The following is a 16978-nucleotide window of genomic DNA, read 5'->3' on the forward strand; positions in this document are numbered from 1 at the left end:
CCCAACTATAGTGATACGGGCCGTACTCATGCGTGTACGGCCCGTACACGCGTGAGTACGGCCCGTATCACTATAGTTGGGGGTACCGTAGGTCCTAGTGATACGGGCCGTACTGACGCGTGTACGGGCCATACACGCGTGAGTACGTGCCTATCACTAGGACCTACGGTACCCCCAACTATAGTGATACGGGCCGTACTCACGCGTGTACGGGCCGTACACGCGTGAGTACGTGCCTATCACTAGGACCTATATTACCCCCAACTATAGTGATACGGGCCGTACTGACGCGTGTACGGGCCGTACACGCGTGAGTACATGCCTATCACTAGGACCTACGGTACCCCCAACTATAGTGATACGGGCCGTACTGACACGACACGCGTCAGTACGGCCCATATCACTATAGTTGGGGGTACCGTAGGTCCTAGTGATAGGCATGTACTCACGCATGTACGGCCCGTATCACTATAGTTGGGGGTACCGTAGGTCCTAGTAATAGGCACATACTCACGCGTGTACGGCCCGTACACGCGTGAGTACGGGCCCTACAAACGCCCTCAGAGCGTGTGTACTGCCTTTCACAGCTTACACTGTTGATAGGAGGCGCACACAAAAGGAATGGAGGCGTCAGACTCGCACAAGGCTGTACATCAAGTCATTGTCAGTGTAGTCCTTCATGTGCAGGGCCTAGGTGTGTCAGGCAGTGATGTGGCACATGTCTCCTCATGTTGTGGCACAATAGATGTGTGATGAGCTGTTTACACATGTCATGTGTGATGGGGCACTACGTGGCACACTTCCCATTCACACTTTGCACACGTGTGCATGTAGGACACACGTGTCAAGCACTGTATCACTGGTATGACACAGTCAGCAATACCCGCAACTGTCCCCTGATGCCAGGTACACGGATAATTACACCTCACATGTGACTCCCAGAGTGCCACGATGTGACTATGTCAAGTGTGTGTCATGTGTTCCCATGAGCTTTCCGTTGGTGTTCCGTCAAATCCTTCTGCTGTTGCAGCATCCAACATGTGTCTGTGTGCATATGTGCATGACACACATATACGCACACCATGCCACATGTGGACTCACACGTTAAATGTGTCATGATGGTTCGAAGATGACTCCCTGACATGAGGCAATATCTGCATTCTCTCAATGTCTGTGTCATCAGTTTTTGACATGTACCCCTTCATGGTAATGTGCGTTGTCTGTCCTTTTCACGATTACATGTGACCTGTGCGTCTAGACTCCCGCCAGCTGTCTGTATGAGATGACATCCTTCAAATGCTGATATGTGGATGTCTGTCACTCCTGTAATGCGTCTGGCTTTTCACTTACACTGGCCCACAGCTAGTTTCATGGCATGTCGTGTTGAACTTGAGCACCCACGTGTGTAGCTGACTCTTGGTAGGAGTATCACCTGGCTGCCATACGTGGCCTGGATGCATTGCACAGAACAGACTCTGTATGTAGCATATGTGTATTAGCTGTTGGACATGTGCTCTGTCCATTGACATTTGTGTAGTGATGTACTCAATCTTCGTTATTCCTTCCAATTTTCTGCAGGGCACCGCCTCTCCCCCGACCAATGCCAGACTTGGCTGCCATGAGGGAACGTGACTGTATACGCCGCTACCGCTTCTCACAACCGTTGATTGACAACTTGACCGCAAGGCTGCCACCACACCTCCAACCGCTACACAGGTATCCTACTGCACTGACACCCCAGATGAAGGTGATGGCAGCCCTACATTTCTTTGCCACGGGTACGTTTCAATTGACCATAGCTGATGTAGGTGGCATGTCCCAGACCATGTTCAGCCATGTCCTGCATGATGTGTTAGAGGCCATGTTGTTACACCTGGATGAATTTATATTTTTTCCAACTCGTGAGCAGTTGACAGGTGTCAAAGGTGAGTTCTATGCCCTGGGAGTGATGCCCCATGTCATTGGGGCCATTGATGGGACACATGTGGCTTTGGTACCACCACAGGCACAGGAGGTAGCCTTTCGTAACCACAAGCATTACCACTCCATCAATGCCCTTGTGGTATGTCTTGCTAACATGCTGATATCCCATGTCTGTGCCCGTTTTCCAGGATCAGCACACGATGCCTACATCATGAGGCGTAGCAGGGTGCCTAAAATGATGCTGCAGCTGCGCAACGAACGGGCATGTCTTGTTGGTGGGTATACTCTGTTAGTCCAGTGTTTTGCGGTATCTCAATATCTTACTGCTTCTCCTGACCCACTTCTGCCCATGATGTTTCCATGTAGGGGACTCTGGCTATCCCAACATGTCATGGCTGATGACGCCCCTCCACAATCCCAGTACAGCTGCAGAACACCGGTACAACGACACCCATGGGCAGACGAGGCGCGTTATTGAGAGGACGTTTGGCCTCCTAAAGAGCAGATTCTGGTGCCTCCACAAGACCGGCAGCGCCCTCCCATATGCCCCGGTGAAGGTCTGCAAAATCTTCCTTGTGTGCTGCATGCTGCACAACATGGCAGTGGAGAAGGCTGTGCCACTCATCCTGGATCCCGATGAGCAGGATCATCCACCCGTGGAGGATGAAGGGCTTGGGCATGGGGCAAGTGAGGATGAGGAGGAGGATGAGGATGAGGACATCCGGAGTCAGCTTATCCGCAACTTCTTCTCATGATGGTGAGTCCCTGTGTCTGAGTGTGCATGCTTAGAGCCTTGTGTGGCATGTGTTGCAATGTGTGTGTTGAGCTGACTGTGTGCTAAGTGACTTGGAGGTGTGTTCTGATATGTCATTCAAGTGATGATGTCAATCCACACATTTTTTCGGGAACACAAAAATCATTAATAGCATGGTGACGGCATCATTCCTGTAGAGTACATGTACATGTCTGCGGATTACTAGCTCTTAGCTGACTTGTTGTGTGTCTGTCCTCCCCAGGTTCCTGCGGCTGTCGTCTGCTCATGTCATCATTGCCGTCCTGCTATTCCTCATGAGTATTGCAACGTGTGCTGGATCAGAGTGACATGCACAGACATGGTGAACATTCATTTGGGGTAAGGAGTGCAGCAAGGCATTTTGTGGGTGGTACCTGTTTGTGATTTGTGGGGACTGCTCCTGTGCATGTTGTGTTACCATGCATACATGTTGACTCACCATGGGCCACATGACGTGTTGCATGGCTCCCATGAATTGATAGCCACCCTTCCTGACAGTCATCTGTCATGGATTGTGGATTCTGATGAAGGCATCAATGTGTGTATAACGTCCCTCAGGAACATACGGGATGCTAATGGTGGACATGGTGTGGGACATCCCCATGACAGCCTCAATGGGGAATTGCACACTCTCCATGTGCAGCAAGGGGTGTTAGGCTCAACCCCTTCACTTGTGTGCCAGCTCTGTAGGATTTACCACATCTGTGTGTTGAAGGGGGTGTCCAGTGTAGGTCACACATGTTCTGCCAAATGACCTGTGAGTCTGTTCCAATGGTTGCATTTCCATTAGTGTGAGGCTGAGTAATAAAGGTGTTCGTAACACTCCAAGGTGCCTCATCTCTGTCAATGCAGGTCTCTTGCCACTTAGCATGCTGCATATCTGGCATACTTGTTGTAGATAATGCATAGGAGTCCATGTGTAGTTTAGCGACATGCATGCAGTTGCTCATGGATTAGGCTCCCGATTGGGCATGTAGTACAGGGTCGTGTATGTTTTTTTGCTAGGTCGACCACACAATGGGCCAGCCACAGCTGCTGAGGGTGTGTCTCCTGTGCGCAGGTCGGCCTTCAGTTTCCTGATCCGGTGTAATGGCTCTTTGGTGATTGTGCATGCATTGTCGCTGGGTGTGCCATGTGACACTGGACACTCCTTACTTTACACCCGCGCCTGTTGCAGTTGTCCTTCTGACATCCTAGTCTTTGTGTGCAAAATGTGGCATATTGAAGGGAGATGGCGCCTGCTGCTGCGGGCCCTGCACAAGCACCCAGTGGCCACACACACAAGATGGTGTGCATCATGTTTGGCTGGCTCACATATGCCATGCTAGTCCACAGCATCTGTACCTCTTGCTGCAACGCCCTCTGCATTATGCACTTGATCCACAGATGGATCCACGCCAAGTAAAGACAGACCATCCCCCAGGTCCATGGCAATATCCGTGTCAAATACTGCCCTGCCCTCTACGAAGCAAGTACATCCAAACTTCCAGGAAACTGGTCCACTTCCAGGGGGCATCTGCACACCTCAGCTTCAACACCCTGCGCCCCAGCCACCTCACCGTCTAGCATAGATAGCTGCAATGGATCACTGTCTGCTGCAGGATGACCTCCACACTCTCCACCCACACTCAGGAGGCAGTCCACAAACCCGACCCCACACCAACCTTGTATGTCTGTCATCCTAGATCCCGTTGGGCCATCTCCGTGCATCCAACCTTGCCCTGGGCACCGTTCTTCACATCCACCGTACTCCAGCATACAGGACATTGTTCTCCCACCTGGCCACACATACCTGGGACTCCCTCCCCGGGTACCTCCACATGAGCCATGACCCCTACGCCTTGATGATAATCTCCCAAATAGGTCTCTCCGCACAGTTTAGCAAGCACCCCCTCAGCAGCCAGAGGCCATCACAGGTGAATGTTGTGCTCCATGCCTACATTGTATGATACCTTGTGACCCATGTGTGTCCTGTACCAGACTCTGATCTCAGGGTATGGGCGGCTGGAGTTAGTTCAACACTCAGGCATAGTTAGACATTTCCACACACATATGTCGTTGAATAATGCCAAATGACAGCAACATCTCATGTGCAGAAAAATAAGATTTTATTTTTGTTGGGGTGAGTCTTTTGGTAGATGTGCTAAGGTGCACTACCGGGGGAATAGAATGCATAGTTCACAGGGGGAGATGGCATCCTTGTCAGTTGGAGTCATCAGAGTCCAGACCACAGTGTTGGTCATCATTGGTCAGACTGTAACCAGCAAGTCCATGTGGCAGAGAATGTCATTGGGTGAGTTGCTGCTGTTGCGCCAGAGGGCCAGGCCAGGTGACCTGGGAGATGGGGATGGTCCGCTGACTCTCACAGTCTTTTACGTGGATGACCCACCTTCCTCCGGGGACCCTCAGATGCAGGCCTTGACGATGTTAGGGATGCTCCGTCAGACGAATCCTCCTCCTCCTCGTCCCTCCCTGTGTCTGGTGTAGGTCTACTCCTGGTGGTACAGGGAGGGTTTGCCAGGCTTTGGGCGATCTGACGGAGTGATTGGCTCACGTCCCTGTGCACCGCCAGGAGCTCAGCCAGTCTTGCCTCCATCCGTCTTTGGTGTTGTTGATGACTGGCATGATGCTCGACCTGCAGGTTCTTAATCTCATCAAGGGTCCCCTGCATCCCGGAAAGTCTGGACCCGACCTGGTCGATGCCTCTGGTGTCACGCCGGTATGAGTCCAGGATGTTGCGTATGTGTGACATACCGGGGTCCTGAGCTGGCTGGTCAGGTTTGCGCCTCCGCCTGCCTCCACTCCCACCACCCCTGCCCACTTGAGCCTGGCCTGCCCTTGTGGGCACATCGGGTCTATGGGACCCCTGAGGGATGGCATTTGCAGGGTTGCCTGCCTCCTCCTGGGTGCCCGGAGAACCTTGTCCCTCCTGGTCAGACTGGCTCTGTTGTTCAGTGTGAGCAGGGCTCCTGGGTGTGTCCTGGAATGTGGCAGGAATGGGGGTGGTGGTTGGCACAGATGTACCTGATGCAGGTGCTGCAGGTGCTTGGGCACCAGAGGGGCCAGGTTGGTCAGGGTCATCCACGGAGTGGTGAGAGTTGTCGCTGCCGGTGGGATCGTCTTCACGTGGAGCCTGGGACTGTGATTCTTCCCCCCCAGTGTTGGGGGGAGATCGACGACGTTGCCCTGTGTGTGAGAGAGAGACAATGTCAATGGTGTTTCCTGCCACATCTATGTTTCATACATATGCAAGTTGACCCAGTTCCTCCAGGTAGTTGGTTGTCCCTAGCATTCCTCTCAATGTCCACTTGGGTATGGGTATGTTGCGGAGACATATTGGGATGTTCTCCTGAGTGTTTGACCTGTAGATTGGTGGCTCTGATGCTTCTTTGGCTCTGGATTGGTGTAGTTGTGTCACATGTCCATTGTGGGAGTGTGTAAATCCGTTGCCTGCCCTGGGGGTGTGTGCTTGTGTTAGGGGGGGGGTGACCGGGCGTGCTGTCGTGTGTAGTGTGAGTTGTCATTGGGTCTCCCAGGTGAAGTGTCTGTCCCCTCATGGTGCATGCTGGCATGACAGTGAGTGTGATTTCCTGTGCTAGATACCTGTGCTTGTGGAGTTGGAGTTGGAGTGTACAGTGGTCCCAGGAGGGCCTTGTGCTGCATACAGCCGGGCCCAGTGTCAGCTACCTTGTCAGTAGTTTGCCAGTCCCTGTGCATTGTGCATGGGTATGTACATATGCCATATGGGCTGAGGGCATTGTTGTCTGCGTCTCATTTCCACAATGTGTTTTGTGGGGCCCACCCTCCCAGCCTCCCGGACATCCAGTCTTGTGTTTGTGGTTGTTGTAGCCTTGGACATGGCCTTGCCTTGATTTGTGAAGGGTGCATGGAGACGTTAGTGGCATGAGCGTGGTTTGTGAGTGTGGTTGTGTGCGGTGAGTGCTTGGGGGAAGTTGCGTGCATTTGGTGTATATGTTGTGTGGACCCCATTGCCCCCATGTTACGTAAGTTGTTTGTGTACCCACCAGGCTCTGCGACTCCTTCCACTCCGTGTACTCCCACCGGCGGTAGCAGGGCCATCACCTTCTCCTCCCAGGGATGGTAGTGTACGGGTCTGCGGGGCGGCCCACCTCCAGTGATGTTAGTCTGGGTATATTCTTCATTCATTTTCCTCTTGACCGCCCTGCGCAGATCGTACCACCTGGCTTGGCATTCATGCCTGGTCCTTCGGATGGGCGCAACAGCATTCAACTTGTCGACAATCCTCTGCCACATGGCAGATTTTGCAGATATGCTGGTCTGTCTGACCAATGTTCCAAACAGCTGTGGCTCGACTCTGATAACTTCGTTGACAAGGAGCTCCAGCTCCGCCGTAGTGAACTTTGGATCCTTGTCTGTGGGCATGGTGTGGGGTGTGGGTGTGGATGGTTGTGGGTATGTATGTGAGTGTGTGTGTGTGTGTGTGTGAATGTGAAGAGGGGGATGTTTGTGGTGGAGGTTGTGTGAAGGTGTGTGAGTGAAGGTGTAGTGAAGGTATGAGTGATGTGGAGTTGTTTGTGTGTGGGGTCTGGCAGCAGTGGGTCTGTTGCAAAGGCTCATGGGTTGTGTGTGTGGGCCCTTTTTATTGGTCCATTTTTGGGTGTGGCTGTGTTTGAATTTTGGTGGGTGTGTTATAAGAGGTGGTTGTGATTTGGGGCCTCTGTTTGGCTGTTTGGATGTGCCAGGTCAGTCATTGAGATGTATTTTGTCGTGTGGATGTGTTTGGTGGTGTTGTGCGAGTCGAATTGACCCTCCTTGTGCTGTTTTACAGTGTCCTGGTTCTGTATGAGTCTTTTTCGCGTAGGTGCGATCTGTACATACGCGATGCTGGGTGTGGGTGCTGGGGTACAGTGTTGGAGTGCGGCGTGTGCATGCGGTGGGGGTACGGTGCGTACACGGGCAGACCTGGGCTACGGCTCGTGCATGCGGAGGTACTGCGCATACAGGGGGGGACGGCGCGTACATGGGGGGGTGCGGTGCGTACATGCAGTGGGGAGGCAGGGGGTACGGTGCATATATGCGGTGGGGGAGGCAAGGGGTAAGGTGCGTACAGGCGGGGCTCGGGTCCGGTGCGTACATGCGGTGGGGGGGCAGGGGGTTCGGTGCGTACATGCGGTGCTGGGGTACGGTGCGTACATGCAGTGTTGGTGTACAGTCCATACATGCAGTGCTGGGGTACGGTGCGTACATGCGGTGCTGGGGTACGGTGCGTACATGTGGTGCTGGTGTATGTTCCGTATATGCGGTGCTGGGGTACGGTGCGTACATGCGGTGCTGGGGTACGGTGCGTACATGCGGTGCTGGTGTACGGTCCGTACATGCAGTGCTGGGGAACGGTGCGTACATACGGTGCTGGGGTACGGTGCATACATGCGGTACTGGTGTACGGTCCGTACATGCGGTGCTGGGGTATGGTGCGTACATGCGGTGCTGGGGTACGGAGCGTACATGCGGTGCTGGTGTACGGTCCGTACATGCGGTGCTGGGGTACGCTGCATACATGCGGTGCTGGGGTACGGTGCATACATGTGGTGAGGGGCAGGGGGTACGGTGCGTACATGCGGTGGGGGGGCAGGGGGTTCGGTGCGTACATGCGGTGCTGGGGTACGGTGCGTACATGCGGGGGTGATGCACGTACAGGGGGGACGGCGCGTACAGTTGCGGGGCTGGGGTACAGTGCGGACAGGGTGGTGTACGGTGCTGACAGAATTGGGGGTGGGGGGGCTGTACGGCTCGTACACGGGCATAGGTTTACCCGTGTACATGTGTGCTACTGCATTAGCTCCGTACGGACCTTTTTCCGTGCGATTGTGTATTCGGACGGACGGTCGGGTTCGTACTTGCGCGTTCGGACTTGTGTTTTACGATTTGCACGTACAAATGTCCGGCTCACTCGCGTACACTTTTCCCGACGATATTCGCACGTACAAAATTTCCGGCGCACTCTCGTAGACTTTTCCCGACGCTATTCGGAGATATTTTTCGCGTACGGATCGTACTTGGCCATTTGTACGGTACTTGTACGACTCGTACGTAAAAAAATAAGGATACGAGTCGTACGGTATTTTTTTTTACCGGATCGGAATCGGCACCTGAGTGTAGAATACGTAACAGATAGCACCTTAGCACACCATATAAAAAAACTGATAGCCCTAGCCTATGTCCCTTTGACTGATGTACCAGAACACTATAACCTATTAATAGAGAGTCCATTCTACAAAAGAAATGAAGAAAAGTTAAGTCCACTACTGGATTACTTTGAGGACACATGGGTAGGGAGACTACACCGATCAGGCCACAGAAGATTACCAAAGTTCCACATACCATTGTGGAACGTGTACCTCAGTACCCTAAACAAGGAAGCCAAAAGTAACAAAGCAGTTGAAGAATGGCATACCGCCTTCCAGGCAACAACAGGGAGAGGTACACCCACACTTCAAAAACTACTACAAAGTTTTCAAAAGGAGCAAAGCTACCAAGAACTAAGGAAACAACAATCCATTACACTAATTAAACCAACAGTAACTAAGCAAACAAATAAAATGTATGAACTTCTACAAAGCCAAGTTATACTCTATCCTACAACTAGATGCTTAGAATACTTATGCCTAATTGCAAAAACCATCCTTTAATTCCAATGTAAACATTAATGAAAACATTCTCATATAAAGCACAACATATGCATAAATAAAATACTTCAATTTTTTCATGAAACATTATTAATTTGTCAAATATATACAATTGATAAAATATAAAAAATATATTGACAAAATAATAATATTTTACAAAATACAATACATAGCAAAACAGAAATAAATTACATTTCCCTCCCACATACCATTAAAACAATTACTTACAGTTGTTGTACCAATGAAAATGAACCTCCATGTCCATCCAGGTGTCGATGTATCCCAAAGAATGTTAAATAAGCCCAAAAAAACTGCAAAAATGCAAACATGTCCAAAAACAATTCCTCTAATTGATAAATCCAACTTTAAATGGCATAAAAAACCCGCAAAAATATAAAATGTAAAAAACGCTCCAAGAAAATGCCAAAAATAAAGAGTGTGTTAAATAAAGATTAGCTTACAAAACGAATACACACCTTGTACAAAAAAAACAAGAGCAACTTATCCAAAAACAATTCCTTTTGGGATAAATCCACTTGGCAAATCCTTCAAAAACCCGAAAAAGCTTACGAACTAAAAAACACTCCATGAAAACGCGAAAAATTAAGAGTGTGTTAAATAAACATTAGTTCACAAAACTAAGACACACCTCTTAAAAAAAAAACGGCAACATTCTCCAAAAAGCGACGTCGTCAAAGGAAAACATGTAAAAAAAAAAAATACATACTCACCCACACAAGCATACATAAACACAACTTCAAAAAACATTTAATAACATTTAATAACAATACACATATAAATATATACAAATACTACTACCGAAACACGAGGCCTAAAACACGGAACCTACTCAAAAATTCACACAACGTAACACGCACCTAAATTACACCAAAAACACAACTACCAAACTCTAAATACACTACAAACCACCTAACTACATCCAAATTTACTTTAAACCTAATTTAAACAAAAATAAATAACTCTTACCTGCCTCCAAGCGACACAGCTCCCAACCGCGATCTCATCCCGGCAAAATAACCCAAAACGACACTAGGGGGCCGATTCCGATCCTGGAAAAACCGGGTACGAATCGTCGGACGGAGCGTTTTCTCCGTCCGACTCGTACCCGGGAAAACCACCTTACAAACCCACAAGTACGATTCGTACAGAAACAACATTTCCATACGAATCGTAAAAAACACCGACCGGCTAAAATATACCCACAATTCCGATCCGGGACACCGTGTACGCGACATTCGCACGGAGTCAGGCAGCGTTTTACGGACCAGCAAGTACGATTCGTACCCACAGCACTTCGCACGGCAATATTTTTACGGGACCCAAAAAGTGCCGGAAAAGCTAAGTACGCCACGATGCACGGCAAAAAGGGGGCCAGGTACGCACCGTACCCCCATCCCTACACATCTGCACTGTACCCCCAGCCCCCCCATGTCCGCGCTGTACCCCAGCACCCCCCCATGTCCACGTCGTACCCCCACCCCCGTATGTATGGTGTGTACCCCCACCCCCGTATGTACGGTGCGTACCCCCACCCCCGTATGTATGGTGCATACCCCCACCCCCCACATGTACGGTGCGTACCCCCACCCCCATATGTACGATGCATACCCCCACCCCTGTATGTACGGTGCGTACCCCCACCCCCCGTATGTACGGTCCGTACCCCCACCCCCTGTATGTACGGTGCGTACCCCCACCCCCGTATGTACGGTACGTACCCCCACCCCCGTATGTACAGTGCATACCCCCACCCCCCTGTATGTATGGTGCGTACCCCCACCCCCATATGTATGGTGCATACCCCCACCCCCGTATGTATGGTGCGTACCCCCACCCCCCGTATGTACGATGCATACCCCCACCCCCTGTATGTACGGTGTGTACCCCCAGCGGGGGGTGGGGGTACGCACCGTACATATGAGGGGTATGCACCGTACCTACGGGGTGGGGGTACGCTCCGTACCTACGGGGGTGGGGGTACGCTCCGTACCTACACGGGGTGGGGGTACGCTCCGTGCCTACAGGGGTGGGGTGGGGGTACGGCGTGTACATGGGGGGGCTGGGGGTACGGCGCGTACTTGGGGGGGTGGGCTGGGGGGGTGTTCGGCACGTATGCAGACACATGTTTGGACGTCTCCATGGTTGCTATGGGAGTTCACTCCATACGGTTGTGCATTCGGACGGACGGGACGGATCGTACTTGCGCGCTCGGACTTCAGTTTACCGATTCGTACGTAAAACTGTCTGGGGACGTGTCGGACACTTTTTCCGACCCGAGGACGTGTCGGGGAATTTTCCCAATGCGATTCGTACGGATTTTTTAACATACGAATCGTATTTGCCAGTTTGTACGGGACTTGTACGATTCGTACGTAAAAAAATCCGGATACGATTCGTACGGGGAATATTTTTAACGGATCGGAATCGGCACTCGATAATACACATATTAATAATATTAATACTCTATTAATTGTGTATATATTTAAAAATGTTATGTGAAAATATGATTTTTTTCTAAAGTACAATATTAAAATGCAATATTGTATTAACCAATACTAGTATGTTAAATGAAAAATGTGAATGATAGAAAAATTGACTGTTAATTAATATACCAAACTCTAAATACACTACAAACCACCTAACTACATCCAAATTTACTTTAAACCTAATTTAAACAAAAATAAATAACTCTTACCTGCCTCCAAGCGACACAGCTCCCAACCGCGATCTCATCCCGGCAAAATAACCCAAAACGACACTAGGGGGCCGATTCCGATCCTGGAAAAACCGGGTACGAATCGTCGGACGGAGCGTTTTCTCCGTCCGACTCGTACCCGGGAAAACCACCTTACAAACCCGCAAGTACGATTCGTACAGAAACAACATTTCCATACGAATCGTAAAAAACACCGACCGGCTAAAATATACCCACAATTCCGATCCGGGACACCGTGTACGCGACATTCGCACGGAGTCAGGCAGCGTTTTACGGACCAGCAAGTACGATTCGTACCCACAGCACTTCGCACGGCAATATTTTTACGGGACCCAAAAAGTGCCGGAAAAGCTAAGTACACCACGATGCACGGCAAAAAGGGGGCCAGGTACGCACCGTACCCCCATCCCTACACATCTGCACTGTACCCCCAGCCCCCCCATGTCCGCGCTGTACCCCAGCACCCCCCCATGTCCACGTCGTACCCCCACCCCCGTATGTATGGTGTGTACCCCCACCCCCCGTATGTACGGTGCGTACCCCCACCCCCGTATGTATGGTGCATACCCCCACCCCCCGCATGTACGGTGCGTACCCCCACCCCCATATGTACGATGCATACCCCCACCCCTGTATGTACGGTGCGTACCCCCACCCCCCGTATGTACGGTCCGTACCCCCACCCCCTGTATGTACGGTGCGTACCCCCACCCCCGTATATACGGTACGTACCCCCACCCCCGTATGTACAGTGCATACCCCCACCCCCCTGTATGTATGGTGCGTACCCCCACCCCCATATGTATGGTGCATACCCCCACCCCCGTATGTATGGTGCGTACCCCCACCCCCCGTATGTACGGTGCGTACCCCCACCCCCCGTATGTACGGTGTGTACCCCCAGCGGGGGGTGGGGGTACGCACCGTACATATGAGGGGTATGCACCGTACCTACGGGGTGGGGTGGGGGTACGCTCCGTACCTACGGGGGTGGGTGTACGCTCCGTACCTACACGGGGTGGGGGTACGCTCCGTGCCTACAGGGGTGGGGGTACGGCGCGTACATGGGGGGCTGGGGGTATGGCGCGTACTTGGGGGGGTGGGCTGGGGGGTGTTCGGCACGTATGCAGACACATGTTTGGACGTCTCCATGGTTGCTATGGGAGTTCACTCCATACGGTTGTGTATTCGGACGGACGGGACGGATCGTACTTGCGCGCTCGGACTTCAGTTTACCGATTCGTACGTAAAACTGTCTGGGGACGTGTCGGACACTTTTTCCGACCCGAGGACGTGTCGGGGAATTTTCCCAATGCGATTCGTACGGATTTTTTAACATACGAATCGTATTTGCCAGTTTGTACGGGACTTGTACGATTCGTACGTAAAAAAATCCGGATACGATTCGTACGGGGAATATTTTTAACGGATCGGAATCGGCACTCGATAATACACATATTAATAATATTAATACTCTATTAATTGTGTATATATTTAAAAATGTTATGTGAAAATATGATTTTTTTCTAAAGTACAATATTAAAATGCAATATTGTATTAACCAATACTAGTATGTTAAATGAAAAATGTGAATGATAGAAAAATTGACTGTTAATTAATATACCAACATTATTTTGCATTAAACGTATATTTCTCACAAACATAGAAAAAGCTAATTTATGTTAACAATTATCAACACATGTATTACTGAACATAACAATGTATTAATATATATGAAGACAAATATATAGGTGCCGATTCCGATCCGGTAAAAAAAAATCCAGTACGAATCGTATCTGTATTTTTTTACGTACGAATCGTTCAAGTCCCGTACAAACGGGCAAGTACGATTCGTACGTGGAAAATACATACGAATGACATCGGGAAAAATCTACGACACGTCCCCGGACAGTTTTATGTACGATTCGTAAAACTGAAGTCCGAGCGCACAAGTACGATCCGTACCGTCCGTCCGAATATGCAAACGCATGTAATTCGCTCTGTCCGAATATACAACCGCATGTAAAACGTCCCGTACGGAGCGAACTGTGTACCACCCCTACCCCGGGCACACCTGGGCGAGGGGTACGAGTTGTACGGCCCCCACGGCCTCCCACCCCTCCCGCATACATCCGCACCATTCCCCCAGCACCCCATGTCCGCACCGTACCCCCACCCTCCGTATGTACGGTGCGTACCCCCCGTATGTACGGTGCGTACCCCCACCCCCCGTATGTACGGTGCGTACGCCCCGTATGTACGATGCGTACCCCCACCCCCTGTATGTACGGTGCGTACCCCCCGTATGTATGGTGCATACCCCCACCCCCGTATGTACAGTGCGTACCCCCACCCCGTATGTACAGTGCGTACCATCAGTGCGTAGTGCTGGGGGTACGCACCGTACATACGGGGGTGGGGGACGCTCCGTACATACGGGGGATGGGGGTATGCACCATACATATGGGGGTACACACCGTACATACGGGGGGTGGGGGTACGCACCGTACATACGGGGGTTGGGGGTACGCACCGTACATACGGGGGTACGCACCGTACAAACGGGGGGGTGGGGGTACAGTGCGGACATGGGGTGGTGCTGGGGTACGGCACGGACATGGGGGGCTGGGGGTACGGTGTGGACGTGTTGGGATGGGGGTACGGTGCGTACCGGGCCCCCTTTTCGCCGTGCATCGTGGCGTACTTAGCTTTTTCAGCACTTTTTGGGTCCCGTAAAAATATTGCCGTGCGAAGTGCTGTGGGTACGAATCGTACTTGCTGGTCCGTAAAACGCTGCCTGACTCCGTGCGAATGTCGGATACGCGGTGTCCCGGATCGGAATTGTGGGTATATTTTAGCCGGTCGGTGTTTTTTACGATTCGTAAGGAAATGGTGTTTCTGTGCGAATCATACTTGCGTGTTTGTAAGGTGGTTTTCCCGGGTACGAGTCGGACGGAGAAAACACTCCATCTGACGGTTCGTACCCGGGTTTTACCGGATCGGAATCAACACCATAATGTAAATATTGTAATATATATCACAAAGTTAATGAAAAATAATAAATGCTATACAAATATTCAACATATGTATTCAAGATTATATGATGTACCCAATAAAAAATAACAAATCCAACTAACTATATTCTAATAAAAATAAAAAATTCATTCAACAAATGTCAAAGTCTGATTATTTCACAAAATGTCCATTTTAATAAACTTCATAAAAACACAACCATTTAAAAAAATACTATTACACAAGAATAAAAAATACCCCACAAAACTATCATTTATGCAAAAAAAATATAAATTAAAAATAATTTACTACTCCCACTCCAATTACTATGAAATCAGTGAAGCTGCTGGATAGTAAAAAAATTTAATTTACTATTCCAACTCCAGTCAGTATTACATCAGGAAAGATGCTGGATAGTAAATAAATATAATTTACTATTCCAACTCCAGTCACTATTAAATCAAGGAAGGTGCTGGATAGTAAATAAATATAATTTACTAATCCAACTCCAGTCAGTATTAAATAAGGGAAGGTGCTGGATAGTAAATAAATATAATTTACTATTCCAACTCCAGTCAGTATTAAATCAAGGAAGGTGCTGGACAGTAAATAAATATAATTTACTATTCCAACTCCAATCAATATTAAATCAGGGAAGGTGCTGGATAGTAAATAAATATAATTTACTATTCCAACTCCAGTCAGAATAAATTTAGGGAAGGTGCTGGATAGTAAATAAATATAGTTTACTATTCCAACTCCAATCAATATTAAATCAGGGAAGGTGCTGGATAGTAAATAAATATAATTTACTAATCCAACTCCAGTCAGTATTAAATAAGGGAAGGTGCTGGATAGTAAATAAATATAATTTACTATTCCAACTCCAGTCAGTATTAAATCAAGGAAGGTGCTGGACAGTAAATAAATATAATTTACTATTCCAACTCCAATCAATATTAAATCAGGGAAGGTGCTGGATAGTAAATAAATATAATTTACTATTCCAACTCCAGTCAGAATAAATTTAGGGAAGGTGCTGGATAGTAAATAAATATAATTTACTATTCCAACTCCAATCAATATTAAATCAGGGAAGGTGCTGGATAGTAAATAAATATAATTGACTAATCCAACTCCAGTCAGTATTAAATAAGGGAAGGTGCTGGATAGTAAATAAATATAATTTACTATTCCAACTCCAGTCAATATTAAACCAGGGAAGGTGCCGGATAGTAAATAAATATAATTTACTATTCTAACTCCAGTCAGTATTAATTTATGGAAGGTGCTGGATAGTAAATAAATATAATTTACTATTCCAACTCCAGTCAGTATTAAATCAAGGAAGGTGCTGGATAGTAAATAAATATAATTTACTATTCCAACTCCAATCAATATTAAATCAGGGAAGGTGCTGGATAGTAAATAAATATAATTTACTATTCCAACTCCACTCAATATTAAATCAAGGAAGGTGCTGGATAGTAAATCAGTATAATTTACTATTCCCACTCCAGTCACTTTTAAATTACAAAATATTCTGTATGTTTAAAAAACATATGTCTGTATTACTTTGTAATTAAAATATTAGTAAATAATTTATATATCAATTTCCACTACATTCTAATATAACAATTTACTATCAAATATTCAAACATATCAAAAATCAAAATCTTTTATTAAAATAATTTACATATAGAAACGGAAAAGTTCTAAATTTCCATTATTATTTATTTTATCAAATTGGCATTTATTATATTTCTGAAACTTTTAATTATTTCACCAGTCAGTTATTTAATTTTTAAATGTATCTTTTAATCTCAAAATATTTAATTATTATTA

This window comes from Triturus cristatus, chromosome 2_1 (assembly GCF_964204655.1).
Source record: "Triturus cristatus chromosome 2_1, aTriCri1.1, whole genome shotgun sequence".
Taxonomy (NCBI): Eukaryota; Metazoa; Chordata; class Amphibia; order Caudata; family Salamandridae; genus Triturus; species Triturus cristatus.